At 34.9% G+C, this 18,129-nt stretch overlaps 1 long non-coding RNA gene across 6 annotated transcripts in view; it reads left to right on the top strand.

Moving 5' to 3' along the window:
• Nucleotides 1-18,129, top strand: part of LOC114311291 (uncharacterized) — a 37,022-nt gene that overhangs the window by 7,515 nt on the left and 11,378 nt on the right. For all 6 annotated transcript variants that reach the window (XR_014332187.1, XR_014332185.1, XR_014332188.1 and 3 more), the window contains exons 2-3: nt 2,376-2,503; nt 13,870-13,975. This is a non-coding gene — a long non-coding RNA (uncharacterized LOC114311291). The remainder of the gene's footprint in view (nt 1-2,375; nt 2,504-13,869; nt 13,976-18,129) is intronic.

Consider the following 18,129-nt stretch of genomic DNA (forward strand, 5'->3'; position numbering starts at 1 on the left):
CAATTCCTCAAAGAATGGGCACTGCCGGCCGTTATGTGGATTAGCTGTCTCCTTCCCCTGAGCTTCGAGTAAAATACACCCCCTGAGCTTCGATTAAAATACGAATAGCCTCCTATGGTTTTGAAAATTACATTCCACCCCCTGACATTTCTAATTTCGTAACAAATCGCCCATTTTTTAAATAAATTATCAAGTTAATTAACAGTTTTTAATGATATTAAAAATATGTTTCAATTAATAATTTAGGTAATTTTATTATTGTATATTAGAGCAATTATGAATTTTATTTTTTAGTTAATTCTGTTAAATAAAAAATTCTAATAAAGGGGTATTTGTTATTTTTCAAACCACATGAGGCAATCTGTATTTTAAGCAAATCTCAGGGGGTGTATTTGTAATTTACCCTTTAATCTATTATTTTTGCTGACATTAGTTTTGGGGTTACAACATGGGTTTAAATGTTCATAATCAGGTTGTGGCCTTAACCTCTCAAGCGGCACGTTATAGGATGGAAAATTGGAATGGGTTTCTATACTCATGGCTTCTTGGCATTATCTGTGTTTGGGTAATTAGAATTCAAATTTAAAATTGGGCTTCCTACATTTGTAGTGTCCAGACTAATCTTTTGACTGGATATGTATTTAAACACTATTTTCCAATCCTTTGGTTTGATTATTTGTCTTTTAAAGGGTCCAAAACTGTAAATAGAATATTACATTTCATGTGTACATATGATTAAAATTAGTTATGTTCACTATTATGCATCTTCTTCCTTAGGTGCCTTATAGCTACAAAATGTTGAGTTTGGATATGTATTTTTTAAACACTTTATTTACTTAGAGAATGTTAACTGGATAAGTATTTAAACACCGTTTTCCAATCCTTCGATTTGCTTGTTTGTCTTTTTTTATTTATTTATTTATTTTTAAAAGGGTCCAAAACCATAAATAAAATATTAAATTTCAGGTGTAGAGATGGTTCCAAATAGTTATTTTCACTATTCAATATTAGATGTATCTTCTTTCTTAGGTGCCTCGTACCTAGGAAATGTTGAGTTTGGACATGTATTTTTTAAACACTATTTACTTACAGAATGTTGACTGGATATGTATTTAAACACCGTTTTCCAATTTGTTGGTTTGATTGTTTGTCTTTTAAAGGATCCAAAATCATAAATAGAATATTACATTTCATGAGTGGAGATGGTTCAAGTTAGTTATGTTCACTACTCAATATTAGATGCATCTTCTTCCTTAGGTGCCTCATACCTCTTTATAACATATTCATTTTTTTCAAATTCACATTCCTTTACTGAGGCAATTATCTCTTGTAGCCTTGTACTCTTGTATTATACAAGGGCTTGGTCTAATCTAAAACAATTAAAATCCTTTGGTTCAAGATATTTTCTATAGGCCTGGCTTGCATCATGTTTTGTTATCAAATTGATGTCAAAAGCAAAATAAGAGCCTTTGGTTTAAGGTCGTGCATTTGTAATCCTCAATTTAGGCAAGAGATCTTTTGTTTCTTTTGTTAATGGCAAATAAACAGTTTACTTCTATTAAAGAAAGACTTGTGCTTTCTTCAAATCTTGCTTTTCATTAGAAGAATAGAAATGAAATGTCTGTATCTTAATTATAAGTTCACAATAACGAGCAACTATTGTGTCAAATACTTTTTCATTCATATTTATTGTTGGTTTTATGCTTGCTTGCAAACATAGAACCCATTTATTATGCAATTCTCCATTTGAGTTTTTAAGTGTACAACTGCTCTTTTGTTTTGTTTTCTTTTTTTTTTTCATAATTTTCTTGCCATTTAATGATTATGACAATGATATAAAGACCTGTTTGGTACCACTTATAATCTAATTTTTTTCAATTTATTTGAAACCCTTAAATTATGTAGACGAAAAAAAAAAAAAAAAAACCCTCATGTGATGTGATGTAAAAATATCATACCCTCTCTTCTTTAGGCCGCAACAATTTGCCAATCTATTTGTAAAAATTATCTAGATAATTGATTTGTAAAATTGTAGCATGCATTTGGATATCTAATTTTTTTTTTTTAACGTTAATTGTCGTATATCTGAGTTGTTACATTTAAATTTTATTAAACAAGACTTTTGAGGGTGTTATAGATATTTGTACTACAAAAAAATAATATTTTATAGCTAACTTATTTAACCAAACAAGTACAATTATTTTTACAGATTATTAGAAGCTACACTAAACATATTTATAACTTCATTTAAAATTTTTAAGCTAATAATTTATAAAGCTATGACTTATAAGTGATATCAAACAAGACCATGTCGAAACACTTATTTTTTTTATATACATATTCTAACCTTACAATAATAATTGGTTGTTGTACAGTTTTAGAATGGGCTCAAGTGCAGAAGATTATGAGAGGCATTGCATCTGACTTGGACCACATTCATATGCGTGCTACTCCTGCCATTATACATGGAGATCTTAAACCCGACAATATTTTGTTGGGCCAGGTACATTAGCTTTGATTTGAAACCTTTCCACAATATTCCTATGAAAAAGGAATAGTAAAAATTGATAGTTTCCTTTTAAGCTAGCTCCTAACTTCCAAAAAAAAAAAAAGAAGAAAAAGAAAAAACTTTTTTTTTGATGTATAGGACTACTCTGCCATAATTTGCGACTTTGGGTCAGCAATTCGAGTAGAAGATCAACATCAAAGTGGCACAATTTTTAGTAGTCTTTGGAAATAATATCGACGTTCAATGGACACTAATTGTTAGGCTAGTCGAATTCTGAAAACAAGGTGGTAATTTTAGATTGGAACACTTCAGGTATTGAGAGTATGGTTGGGCATAGTTAGATTTATTGCCCTGTTGAATGGGTCTTTTATTCATGCAAACATCATATCTGTGAACTTAGTGCTAATCTTTCTCTTATTTTGGTTTTCTTAGATCTTGAATTCTAGACAAAGCAAACCTCTCTATGTTGCAAATCCTAGCAAACTCTTGTCGTCCTCAACCTAACATATGCAGTTGTGTTGAGTAAAAGATTTGATTTTTGCATTTTAAGTAATATACTAAAGTTAGCATCTTGCATAAAGTATAATTACGAGACAAATCAGCAAATATATATGTATATATATATATATTTCAAAAAGAATAGTAAAGTGTAAAATGTATGCTCTAGCAACATATATATAAATTGTAATCTTGATAAACCCCTCACTCTCCTCGAGTCATAAAAGCCTTACTAACATGGTCTAGCCCGGTTGCCAATACAAAAATTCTAGTAATTACATTTAAGGAAATTTATAGAACTATAAAGCATTTGAGGTTGTTTGTATACCTAAACCTATACTTTCTAAAAAAATTATCCAATTTTTGAACAAATTTTGATGCATCTGGTCTATTGCCATGGAGACAATCAAGTGCCAGTCTAATAGTTTTCTTGTCTTCTTTCTTTGAACATCCCGAGCTTAGCAAACTTTCGCCGATCAACTTTTTCAACCTAAGCTCTTCATTGATTATGTTTTCCAAGTGCTTTTCGTTTCTGTGAGAATACGGTTTTTTTGTCACTAATTGTAATAAGATGACGGCTAAGCTGTAAATGTCAGTCGTTGGCTTAACACACTCTGCAATGAAAAAGAAAGTAAGTAGGGCTTTTTATAGTTTGCTATATTGACAAGAATAGACATGTGGAAAATATTTGTTTTAAAAATTCATAATTAAAATATGTATAAATGCTAGAAATTGCAGCAAAATAGTATTCTAATTTGGTTTTGAATGTTTTCTGATTTTAAGGTTTCTCATTAGCCCTTTTCTCCTCACTCCCTAATTAGGTTAACCCCAAAACACCCCACCCTTGCTCTTTTTCTCTCCGTCTCTAGTGGTAAGTAGGTGCACTCAGGCCTTGTTTGGGAACAGGCTAATTTAGTTACTTTTTGGCTATTTGGCTAAAATATGAGATAAAAAATAGTATGTTTGGGATGACTTTTTGGCTTTTTACAAAAAGATGTGCAAAAAATAGAGAGAAAAGAGAATCTTTGACTTTTTGGTATGGGTTGTTGGCTTTTGACTTTCTTAGTAACTTTTGGCTTTTTAGCTAAATGGGCTGGTTCCCAAACGTGGCCTTAGTTTCGTATTATTATTTTTACATTAAAAATCTTATCACTTGCAAGTGTAGTCCATAGTTTATTTCTTCATTTTAATATCAATCGTATGGTAAGATTTTTAGAAATAAACTATGGACTACACTTGTAAATGGTAAGATTTTTAATGTAAAAATAATAATACGAAACTGAGTGCACCTACTTACCACTAGAGAGAGAGGGGGGTGGGGTGGTTTTGGGGTTAACCTAATTAGGGAGTGCGGAAAAAAGGGTTAATGAGAAACCTTAAAATCAGAAAACATTCAGAACCAAATTAGAATACTATTTTGTTGCAGTTTCTAGCATTTATATATATTTGTCCTTCTTAATTATGAATTTTTAAAACAAACATTTTCCACATGTCTATCCTTGTCAATATAGCAAACTATAAAAAGCCCTATCTACTTTCTTTTTCATTGCAGAGTCTGTTAAGCCAACTGACATTTACAGCTTAGCCATCATCTTATTGCAATTAGTGACAAAAAAAAAAAAAAACGTACTGTCACAGAAATGGAAAGCACTTGGAAAACATAATCAATGAAGAGCTTAAGTTGAAAAAGTTGATCGACGAAAGTTTGCTAAGCTCGGGATGTTCAAAGAAGGAAGACAAGAAAACTATTAGACTGGTACTTGATTGTCTCTATATGGCAATAGACTAGATGCATCAGAAGTTGTTTAGAAATTGGATAAATTTTTAGAAAGAATAGGTTTAGGTATACAAACAACCTCAAATGCTTTATAGTTTTATAAATTTCCTTAAATGTAATTACTAGAATTTTTGTATTGGCAACCGGGCTAGACTGTGTTAGTAAGGCTTTTATGACTCGAGGAGAGTGAGGGGAAACAACTTTATCAAGATTACAATTTATGTATATGTTGCTAGAGTATACATTTTACACTTTACTATTCTTTTTGAAATATATATATACATATATATTTGCTGGTTTGTCTCGTAATTATACTTTATGTAAGATGCTAATTTTAGTATATTACTTAAAATGCAAAAATCAAGGGCTTGTTTGGTTTGTTTTTGGGAGAGTTGTTTTTGAAAAAAAAATTGGGGAGAGTTTATAAATTTTTTTGGTTTGTTTGGTTGTATATTTTGGGAGAGTTGTTTTTGTGGGAGTTTGGGATGATTTGATATTTTGGGAGAATTTGAGTAGATGTGGGTGAGAGAAAAAGTGATTGAGAAGGAGAGGAGAGAGAAAAAGTGATTGATTGATGTGTAAGAGAGAGAAAGTGATTTTGAAAATTTTTTGAGAAAAACTCAAACCAAACAATTTTTAATTTTTTTTTTCTAAAACTCATCTTTCAAATGCAAACCAAACATACTCCAAATCTCTTACTCAACACAACTGCATATGTTAGGTTGAGGACGACAAGAGTTTGCTAGGGTTTGCAACATAGAGAGGTTTGCTTTGTCTAGATTTCAAGTTCTAAGAAAACCAAAATGAGAGAAAGATTAGTACTGAGTTCACAGATATGATGTTTGCATGAAGAAAAGACCCATTCAATTTACAGGGCAATAAATCTAACTATGCCCAATCATACTCTCAATACCTGAAGTGTTCCAATCTAAAATTACCACCCTTGTTTTCAGAATTCGACTAGCCTAACAATTAGTGTCCATTGGAATGTTGATATTATTTCCAAAGACTACTAAGGAACTCTTGTTTTTCCATTATAGATGTTTTCAAGTCATGAATGATTGTTTTTTCTTCCAGTAACATCAACAAACACATCTTATCAACATAATCCTATTTCTCTAAAATTTTGTGCCGCCTAATGTCTACATAGGCATAATCTTCTTGGGTCAAGGACACTAATTCTCACTTTGTACCGCAATGCAAATTTCCTATGTTACTTGTTAGTGTTTTCATACATAGGCTTGTAATGATAATCACTACCATTAGCGTATAGTGTAAGCATTTCTTTCATGGTAGGATATTCCAATGGCAATGTCATGTTACAAGCAAAATATTTCCTCAGTCTAGAGTCAACTTTGGCAATCTTGAGAATCTGGTCACAAAATAGACCAAAGCTCATAAAAAAATAACATAGTTAGATAATGCAGAAACTTAGCAGGCTCCTCTCCCAAGCAAGCAAAGGAGGCCATGATAAGATCAAAGAGAAAGTGACATTTTCTAGGAAGCACGGGTGCAGGTACGAGTACGAGTGCGGGTACGCCGATACGGCAAAACCCTAAAAAAGTACGATACGGGTACGGTTGCGGTACGCCGATATTTTATTTTTATTTTTTTTATAATTATGGTTATGGGATCCAACCTACAAATTAAAATTAAATATCAAAACTAAAAAGAGAACTACAAAGTATCTCTCAATTTTAGTTCATAAAAGACAATGAAACAATAACCAATCATATCCATGCACAACATCATGCATTGCAAGGAAATTAACCAATGTGGAGACAGACAGATAACTTAACTCAAAACCAATGGTTATGCATCACAAATTAATGCTCTGTTTCAGTTACAAAACCCCCATCCCTCCCCCTCAAAATAAACTGCTACGAAAGAGAATTTAAGGTGTCAAGGGATTTTAATTTGTCATCAAGCTTTACAACCAATATCATATTGCATATATGTATGACATATATCAGGAAAAAAAAAAAAAAAATAAGGACAGATCTTACTTCAACAAAGTTCAACAAATCTGGACAGTTTTAGTTCAAAAATCAGGACATATATCAGAAAAAAAATAAAAATAAAATAAGGACAGATCTTAGTTCAACAAATCTGGACAGATTTTAGTTCAAAAATCTGGACATATATCAGGAAAAAAAAAAGGAGTTCAAGAAAAATGAAGAAGAAGATGAAGGATCAAAGAAAGGGAAAACTAAAGAAGCGAAGAAACAGTACAAAAATCTGGAAAAAAAAAAAAAATGAAAGAAAGAAGATAAAGAATCGAAGAAGAAAAGGGGAAAGAATCGAAGATGAACTTACCTCTTCAATCGCACCTTCGAATGAGAGAATCAATCAGCAGCACCTTTGATTAAACCTTTCAATCGCACCTTCGAAGTGTTCTTCAGACTCTCTTGGGAGTATTTCTGGAAGGAGATGATCGAATGGACATGGAACCCTAGCACCTTCGAAGTTCTTCAGCCTTGGAGTATTTCGGAATGAGATATGGAAGGAGCTAGATGATTGAATGATAGAGAGAATAAAGAAACCTAATTTTATTTGGTTTTATGTTTTATTTATGTTTTATTTATTACAAAAGAACCTCAGATTTTTATAATTCTTTAAAATAGACATAAAATATTGCTCCAGTACCTTTTAATTTATAAAAAATCTCATTTTTAACCTCGGAGTACCGAAAATGTACCCATGGCGTACCTGTGGCGTACCCGTCAGTATACTAACCGTATAAAACGTACCCGGTGCGTTTTTGGCGTACCCGGTATGCGTGCAGCCGTACCGGTAGGCGTATCCGCACCCGGGAAGTACCCGGTACTTGTACGGCTACATTTTTGGAGTACTCGTGCTTCATAGGACATTATACATACCAAGGGTGCAAAGTTGTTTTCAAATGTCATAAAAGGTGCAATTAAAGATCACATAAGTTGAGAAGATGAAATCACAAATCAAATAATATTCATGATATAATAATGAGATATGAGGCATACAGGGTTACAATTGGAGAAAACAAATTAAAGTTTTCTAATTATAGGTTATTTTATAATTTTGTTCAAAAAGTGTATGCAAGTGAGTTCACTCCATGTTTTTGATAGTAACTTGAATCTTGTCATACTCTATTTCTTAAAGTAGGCTATTAAATGCTTTTTATAAAGGTTCCAGCTTTTTTTCCATTCCTGAATTGGACATATGAATAGTTGGCAGGATTATATAGCCAACAAGTTTCAGGGCACTTTTGTGTTAATTACAAAAGAAACTAAACTTTCAGATTTAGCCTACTGTGGATGATGGCAAACTCATTCAAGAAGCATTTCAAAGAAATCTACTTACTATGCTAAGATGAAAGAAAAGAGAGAAGTATTTTTGTTGTATAGTTGTAGAAATCCTGGCTAAGAAATTTGAATGCACAAGACTTCCACTAACAAGATCTGAGAGAGGCAATAGGTAGGCAACTTTATTAGTAATTTTTTGTGGAGAGACTAATTATTGCAACTTGAACCCACATCACATGAAATTAGCAAAAAGCAACATGGTTAAATCAATTTTATAAGGGTTCAAGGGCATTTCTGGATCTTTTGCTTCTATTCAAATCAAAGACAACCATAGTGCTTGTTTTTTATTTTTATTTTTATGTCATATGATACACAATATTAAAAGCTTGGATATCTTTTAATTGATTTAACCATGTCTTAAAAGCTCAAAACAAAAGAAGGCCGAAAAGGATCCTTAATGAAAAATGAAAAGGATCCTTAAGGAAAAATGAAAAAAGAAGCAACATTGACCGGAAATGTGGTAGTCTGAAAAATAAGCTCAGTAGACAAGAAGAAATCATTTCCCCTCAGACCACATTAGCACTTGAGCTCATAACATCTTTGGGAGAAAAAAGACTTGGGCGGTTGGACAAGAAGCATGCATCTAGAAAGGATTGTTGGTAATCTATGATAGGGGCTTTAACGAGGCTGCTTCCTGAAGATATTATTATTATGGATTAGAACATGAGCTCATAACATTTTTGGGAGAAGAAAGACTCGGGCAGTTAGGCGAGATGCATGCATCTAGAAAGGACTATTGGCAATCTACGATAGGGCCTTCAACCAAGCTGTCTCCTGAAGCTATTAGGGATTAACCCTCGAATAGGGATTCCTGGAATTCTTACTCCCTTTCCCGACTTATGAAATTCAATCTATATTGGTCTTGCTCCTCCTTTTATATTGTGTTCTATTCCTATCTTTGAATGAACTCCTTTTAGTTCCACAGTTCAAGTAGTAAAGTTTAGAATACAGAAAACAAAGCCAAGAGGTGGTGCCCGTAGCCTAACATTCTCGTTCCGTCTCTCTCTCTTGCTTGGTCGTTAGTAGTTCCATAGTTCAAGTATAGTGAAGTTTAGAATACAGAATGCAAAGCCAAGAGATGGTGACCCACTTGTAGCCTTCCAGTCTCGTTCCTTCTTTCTCTGTTGCTTGGTCTTCAGGTAGGGGCGAATACCATTCCAAGAAGTCAACATTCTTTCTTTTCCATCCAATCTCTCCACCCAGCCCCACTCAATAGAATTAGGTATTTTATAGGACTTCTAAAGTGATAAGAAGAAGAAGTTAAGGCTTGATTCAATATTAAAATTGAGATCCCTATAGACAACTAATGGTAGGGGCCCCAACACCCATCGTGAACTACATTCATTCTTAGATGAGAGATATACGCATATACTGACCAGAAAAAGTGAATACCTTATTCAATTAAATGACTTTCTAGAACCATCAAATCCACTATTATTGGAACCATATTTTCTTTCTTTTTATGTCGTTCTGCCTTTCAATATTTAGCATAAAGCAATGTACGAAAAGACGTTACTATTTTCGATTGTAATACCATGCATGACCAATGCATTCAAGCAACCTCCCAACCTAAAATTTCCTTATACATGATGGACCTTTCTTTTCAGTCATTTGACTTCCAATTCAATTCCCTTAAAGCCCCTCAAATGAGGAAGCTCTTAACGAAGCCTACCTCGGATAAGGGCAGAGGGAATGAATAGTTTGCTTACTTTTACCCTTGTTTGGAAGAGAGAGTCCCCTCCTTGAGAAGCAGTGAAAAGATCAAAGAGAAGAATCAGAATGGTGAGTAGTGCAAGAGGTTAGAAAGCAAACCTCTGTCTACGGTGTACTTGGTATAAACTATTTTATTAGGGAGAGGCCTACATAAGTATGACATGTCTCAAATTGCCAATAAAAAGATAGATATCACGTATAGTATCGACTGTGAACTGGAATAGTACGACACAAGATCGAATCTCATGGTGTTGGACTGATGCAGTGATGACTGATGCCTAACAGATATCGCTCACACTGGAGATTTCATGTCATCCACTCGTCACTGCTTTTTGCTATCATAGACAACGAAAAGAGAACAAAGAATCGGATATCATAGATCTTAGGTCGTATATATGGATTGGTTAGAAACTAGATAGTCCATAAAGTGGTCAAGAATAATAAGTCATAATAGATAAAAATACAATAGGTGATATGAAATTGGGGCCACAAAGCAACATGCATATATGTTAGACACACGCACACATATATTATGTTGCGAGGGAATTCTGGTAATTCTAACATTTTCTAGACATGGGCTGGAGTTATGGTCCAAGAAAGTAGTTTGGCTCAAGTTATATACCAAATCTTTATATAAGATCTAGTAGGTTTAGATGAATTTTAAGAGTAAGAATTTTTAGTGTAATTTAATAGAAATATGAACCTTCTTTGTCATGACCCGAGCCCACCCCTCATGGATTAAGGTCATAGCCGGCCAGTAATCATGAGATTGCCTACGACCTCAAACGAAATTAAAATTATCGCAATAGAGCTAAAGGGGTCCAAACGGAAGCAGCTTAAAAACTTTGTCCAATGAGTTGTGCTTACATGGCAAAGCGAAAACATTTCATAAGCAGTCCATAGTAACTCACATATACAAAGTTCACATCTTAACATCTTATACATCCCGGAACTTTCAGACATGCAGTCAGCCAAACAAAAAGCTTATACACTTAGGTGGTCCAACGAAATCACCAAGGTAGCAAAAGGGGGAAACAAAAGAACAAAACAAAGTCTCGTGCGTGAGACGTTCGGGCTGACTTCACAAAAACTTGGATTTCTCTCACATCCTTCATTGAGGCGGGGTTTGCACATCTCTTTGTTTACCTACATTTATATAATTAAGAGTGAGCGATAACCCAGTAAATAATACCAAACTAAAGAGGTTACATTAATGAAATTCCCTAATGGATAATGTCCTTGTCAAACACATCAAACGGCCACTGGCCCATCATATCATACGCCCTCGAGCCCAGTTCATTCCCTTATCAAATATTACAAACGGTCTCGAACCCAATTCGTTTATATCAAATGACCTCAGGCCCAATTCATTCATGTCAAACGGCCTCGGGCCCAATTCATTCATGTCAAACGTATCAAACGGCCTCAGGCCCAATTCATACTCTTATCATACATATCAAACAGCCCCAGGCCCAATATGACATAATTGACAATATCTTTACTAAGATATTACTTACAGTTTTCTGTCGATGGATTTGCCCTTGCGCTTGACCCTATGCATTTCATAACACATTGACTCACAAGCAATTCAATCCGTTCTTAACTTGTTTATTTCTCTTAGGCTTCTTTCTTCTTCCTTTAGTTCATTTACAATACTTAATGCATGCCTAAGAGTGCTTAGAAATGAAAGAGAACGGAAAACGGAACATGAAAATAACTCTTAAAAATTTCTGAAACAGGGCCCTTCACTTGAGTGTAGCTTTGGTCACTCAAACGGTCTGCAAAACTTTGTAGAAGTATTGGTTAGCGAGACTTTCGCAGCTCGAGTGAGGAGTCTTGCAAAACAGGGTTCTCTTGAGCGCAAGATTTGTCGCTCGAGCTACTGTGCAAATCTTTGCAAAACTTCTGGGAGCTTGATTTTTACGCTTGAGCAAGGCTTTCTTCGCTCGAGCAGGCAGGTCGAATTTTGGAATTTCTAGAATTCTGTTTGAAGCTCAAAACACACATCCAAAGGTCCAAAGCTTGCGAATTGATACCAAAAACATAAAAAAACATTATACCATGAAAACATGGGTAATTTGAATCCAATTGTCCAAAATCATGGTCCATTTTCCAAATCATTCCAAATTTTTCATTTCAATTTCAAAACTCATACAATCAAGCTTCATACCTTCATGAATCATGCATACATGTAAAATATTGACTCTCATTCCATTTCATATGATACAAATAATGTTTAAAATCATGAAGCTCAATAAAATTATGCATGCATGTGTGATTTGGCGCTCAATTTTTCAAGGTTAACATGTTACATGCTTGATTATGCAAATTTGTGGCAATTCCTTACATGCATGGATATATAGACCTCAATTTCATCATATACCACTTAAATCTCATTCTTAGTCACATATCATGCTGGAATCCACTAAATTATGAACTTAAACTCATGAATTTGAGTTTAATCACTCACCTGAGAGCTCCAATCTTCCAAATTCTAGCTAGTTCTTGAGTTAACCTTCTCAATCTTCAAGCTTCTAGCTCAATTCTCTAATTTTGTCTTCACTCTCTCTCTAGAATCGTCTCTCTTTCTAGAGTGTATTTCAGCCAAGTTATGAGAATGAACTCAAAAGAATAAGTATAAGTGTAAATAGGTCCTTATATATGCTTGCCTAATCAAATTTGATTAAGGCTAATTAATTATTGCTTAATTTAATCAATTTAATCTAATTAACTTGGTCCGAATCAAATTTTAATTAAATTTCACCATAGGCTCTAAAAATCACGGTGATCACAATGACACATCCAATTTCAACTTTTGTCGCCTCTACGGCTTTCAATTTTCAAATTAAAGCGGTAAGTTAGACAGATTTTCCTACAGTGAACAGATATAACTTCACAAAATCAAATAATAAAGCAATTATAACCCAAAATTAATTTAAACACATATCCACAAGCATAATCATGATTAATTAACATAACACAAGACAAGGTTATCACAATCTCTCTCCCCTCCCCCCCCCCCAAGGAAGTTTGGTCCTCTGAACTTATTTTACCTCCATCTGGAAACAAATGTTGGTAGTGTAGCCGCATTTCATCCTCCTTTTCCCATGTAGCGTCCTCATAGTATTCTTTCCATTTTACCTTCACCATTGGGATGGACTTGTTCCTCAATTGTTTCACTTGCCGGTCAATGATCCGTTTAGGCCATCAATAGCTTTGCTTCAAGTCTCGATACATTTTAGTATTACTCGGATGCATAGCAAATATCGACTTGTGAGCTTCATCTAGGATTCTCTTCTTTAGTTCAGGAATGTTTGCGACACATAATCGGTTTTGAAATCTCAATACTTCATTATCAATGCCGAATTCAGGTTTCGGATTTGCTTCAAACTCGTCAATTATTTTCTTGAGGAGTTCTTCCTCTTTTTGCCTTTGCTTGACTTTGTTCACTGTTGCTGGTTCAGCTAAAGTGACAACTATTAACCCAGCTTATCCATGTAACACAACTTTCAATCTCGGTTTTCTCAAAATCCTGTAAGATTTCTTTCTGTTCAGTGAGTAGACAAGCTAAGTTCCCCGTTGATTTTTTGCTTAATGCATCAGCAAAAGTATTGGCCTTTCTTGGGTGATAGTGAATCTGAACGTCATAGATTCTCGGGAAATCTTGTTTTTCCTAAGGAAGGACTAATCGTGCTTAATTAAACTCTAGAGCTCTCTCTTTTTCTATGTAAAGATTGATTAATGAAAAGAGCTCATTAATCAAATGATTAAGTGTTGAGCATAATTAGTTAGGGCTAACTAATCATGTGTAGTACTTAATCTTTATTAGCCTAATTAAACTCCTTGCTTCACCTAGTTTGAGTTGAGATGACTGGAATGAAGAACAAACTAGATAGTTAGATTATCACCATTTTGATATTATTTTTTTTGTTCTTGAATTTTAGGAAGTTATATTTCCATGTTTTCTCTTGATCTCCAATGATTTTACAAGTTCAAATTTATGTTTTGAATAAAGAATCTTTTCATACTAGTCTAAAGGAAGTACATGTGGCTGAGGTTTGTGAAGCCTTTAAAGTGGCTCGAGGCATGGTTCAGGCCTTACAAGAAAATGCTGGAAGGTGTGCTATTTGACACGAGGTACTTCTTTTACATTAATCACTTTCTTTTCCATCCAGTTAATCATATCCTTTTCTCATAGTCTAGATTTCCTTAAAAAAAAATATGGGTGAGTGAGTCTTTGATCCTACTAATCTGTGAGAGAGATTTTGATTGCCATTATTGATGCATTCAAAATTTGATTTCATAACATGAAGAAAATATATATGATGGAAAATCTGTAGTGGCTTCTTAATTTTCATGGAACCTTAATTTATGAAAAAGAGATGTATTTTTGTTTTACAAGATATATTTTATTTTTCTTTAATCACACTTATATTATGAAATTGGATAACAATAATGGATTGGTAATTATAAAATGAGTTATATTTATCGGAGCGTGGCATATAATATTACAAAAATTAAAGTAAAATAATAAATACATTACATGTAAGCATTGGGTCATTTAAATATGTATTCAATAATGATGGTACTTTTATTTACTTATTATATATCCACTTCACATAGATGATGAATATAATGAAACCCAACTCATGTATTGTATGACATTATCCTTATGAATATACGGAGGGGAATTATGGTTTATTCTTGTCTTTCCTTTAATTATTGTTATTTATACTTATTATTTGAATCTCCAAAATTAGGGACGTTACATTACAGATCATTGTCTGCTAAATTAATAAATATTAAAAAAAACAGAGTTTGTCAAGAGTTTGCAAAAATAACTAGGTTTGTCGTCTACGGTAGCCAAACTCTTCATAACTCTTTGTCGGGCCTTCTTTCTCGAAAAACTCCTCTTCACATGGCATGAAGCGCCATGAGTTGGGAATGCCCAATAAACACATACACATCTCGTCATTTTTCCCGTTCCAAATACACAAGTACACATGAGCATAATATGAATAAGATGCAACATATAAAATTCCACAAAGATGAGTGTAACGCCCTCGAAATAACAACATTAAACCCATCAAATAAAACATTCATTAACATACGAAATATCCACATTCTTCTATTCATCAGAGTTTCATTACAAAAGTATTACATGTTAACAGCAAAAGCAAAATGCCCTACGGGCTTACAGCTTTCCAAGTTAACACTTGGTTACAACAAAAGAGTGCCAACTCATCTACACATTAAGCCCTCGGCTTGAATATACATGTAATACATCAAAAAGGAACTTAAACAACAAAAATCTGCCCGCCTCTAGCCTCTCAAGCTATGACCTTGGAGGTGGCATGCTACCTGTACCTGAAAATGATATTCCCATATAGGGTGAGCCACAGTCCAGCAGAAATACACTAAACCAACCATGAACAATGACTAAAAGATTAGCAATTGATAGATGGTCAACACCGATACATCCACATAAATCACACTTTATGTCCTACGACTTATGAGTCAAAGTTACTTTTCATTTTCCCTTTTTCAACAGATAAGTATATTAGCTCTATCATCATCTCAACAGATATGTATAAAACTATATCCCACATTCACAGATAAGCATATAAGTTATATCTACATTCTCAATAGATATATATAACAACTATATTCCACGTTCACAGATAAGCATATAAGCTGTATCTACACTTCACAAAGATAAGCATGTGAGCTCTATCTTCACTTCTCTAGACAAGCATATGAGTTGTATTTACGGAGTTCATCCCCTATCTTCTCCCAATACTATCCGGTTTAGAGGTACATCCCCCATCTTCCTCTAAACCGCGGAGTACATCCCCCATCTCCTCCTCTGCACATAACGTATACAAACACATTGGTTCTATATACCATCATTCAATACATACAGTTAATGTATTCTATCAACCGTTAAATTCCATGACACATTCCATTGATTAGTTTTCATTTGCCTAATCATTATGCATTGTCTACAACAATCACGATTATCCTCCACCGATAGCCCAAAGCAGTTATTTCTAAATAGGAAATAAATGCACAAATGGATATTCAATCAACATTTCAATTCGGTGAGTGATAAATAATTCAACTACACCCTTTTTCCCCATGCATTCCCAATCTCAACAATTCCATTTCATTTCCTCACTTCTCACAATTAATTATCCCAATTAATCAAACAATGTAATTAGGTCGTTTTTCATAATTAACATTACAACCCTTAAGGTCCCATTTTCATCAATGATTCAACATTTATTCCCTTTCTCTATGCCAAACATGCATCTAGGTTTATTATAAATAAAACCTCAACTTTTGTAAAATTACACAAAAGTCCCAAACTTTCACAAAATTACCAAACCAACCCCAACATCTCAAAATACTAAAATTTAAAGACAAAATCCATAGAGAGGAGTAGGATATCCCTACCTCAAACCTGGAGCCCCAAGGGAGAAGATGACAAAACCCAACGTGCTCCAAATCTCGAAATTTTCAGATTAAAAAGTAGCCCTCGACGATCAACAACTTTTTTGTAAAGGCCAAAGATGAGCAAATCATTCCTACTAAATCAAAACCTAGAGAGAAGGTAGAGTTCTAGAGTGAGAGGCTCAACAATGGTGTTTTTTTGGAAAAGTAGGAGAGAGAAGAGAAAGTGAAAAAGTGATTTGAAAAGTCAAAACTCGGAACTTAAACCCAGTCGCCCCGCTCGAGCGTCCAAACCCCCGCTCGAGCGGCACTCACAGACTCCCGCTCGAGTGACCAAACTCCCGCTCGAGCTCCGGATGCACTCTCCCAGCATCTCGACACAACAGGTCCCCGCCCGAGCGTCACTCACAACCTTCCGCTCGAGCGTCCAATCCCCCGCTCGAGCGCCCAACACTGCACAGGAAATACTGGATGGGTGTATTCCCCGCTCGAGCGTCAAAACCCCCGCTCGAACGGACAGGCCAAAATCTGGGCAACTAGTTTTGGTTTCTAAACTCAACCAACCTGTAACAAACCTGTCCAAAACATCCTATAACTCAAATACAATTTAAGAAACGATGTAAACAAGATAATAATCAACTACCAACATCCACGGACACATGTTCGGATCACTATACAACAAGGGTAAATCCGGGATCGCTATAACCTCCCCCCCTTAAAGAATTTCGTCCCCGAAATTAAGCACAAGTTTTCCAAAACGGGTTTTTCTCCATTTTTAACAATGTTACATTTTAACATTCAAAAACTCGACCCATTACCGGTCATCCCATCCCTTTAACAAGAGGCAATTCACAATATGTAAACAACATATGTACTTTCAACATGCATCAACATTACGCATTTCCTTTCCAATTTCAACAATATATTTCAACATATATAATGCTACATTCAACTTCCATAGAGGCAAGTTCCAAAACATACTTTCAATAAATCAAAACATTTTCAATGTTTCACAACTTAAGACATATACAAAAGCTTTTAAGTTCAACAATAGTCCAAAATGTAAATACAAGATTATACAACAACAAACAAGTCCGAATATTTCTCGCGGACCTCCAACTCACGTTCCCAAGTGGCCTCCTCCACTCCGTGATGTTTCCACAAAACCTTTACTAAAGGGATGGTCTTGCCACGCAGGACTTGATCCCGTCTATCCAAGACCCGAACTGGTCTCTCCTCATACGAGGCATCCTCATCTATCTCTAAGTCGGTCCAATCTAATACATGCGATGGATCCGGCTCATACTTCCGAAGCATGCTAACATGAAAGACGTCATGCACCCCGGACAACTGCGGCGGTAAAGCCAAACGGTAAGCGACTTCCCCAACCCTCTCAAGGATCTCAAAAGGGCCAATAAACCGAGGGGATAACTTCCCACTCTTCCCGAACCTCATCAAACCTCGCCTAGGTGATATTTTCAAGAAAACATGATCACCTACTTCAAATGCCAAAGGCCTCCTCCTACGGTCAGCATAAGATTTCTGACGACTCTGGGCTGTAACAAGCCTCCTACGGATAAGTTCAACTTTCTCCGTCGTCTCCCTAACCAACTCCGGACCCAACAGAGGTGCATCACCCACCTCGGCCCAACAAACTGGAGACCTACACGGTCGGCCATACAAGGCCTCAAACGGTGCCATACCGATACTAGACTGAAAGCTGTTGTTGTAGGCAAACTCCACCAATGGTAAGTGCCTCTCGCATGTCCCACTAAAATCAAGGACACAACCCCGAAGCATATCCTCAAGGATCTGAATAGTACGCTCGGACTGCCCGT

Source organism: Camellia sinensis, chromosome 6 (genome assembly GCF_055761805.1).
Source record: "Camellia sinensis isolate YWXY chromosome 6, ASM5576180v1, whole genome shotgun sequence".
In the NCBI taxonomy this organism is placed as follows: Eukaryota; Viridiplantae; Streptophyta; class Magnoliopsida; order Ericales; family Theaceae; genus Camellia; species Camellia sinensis.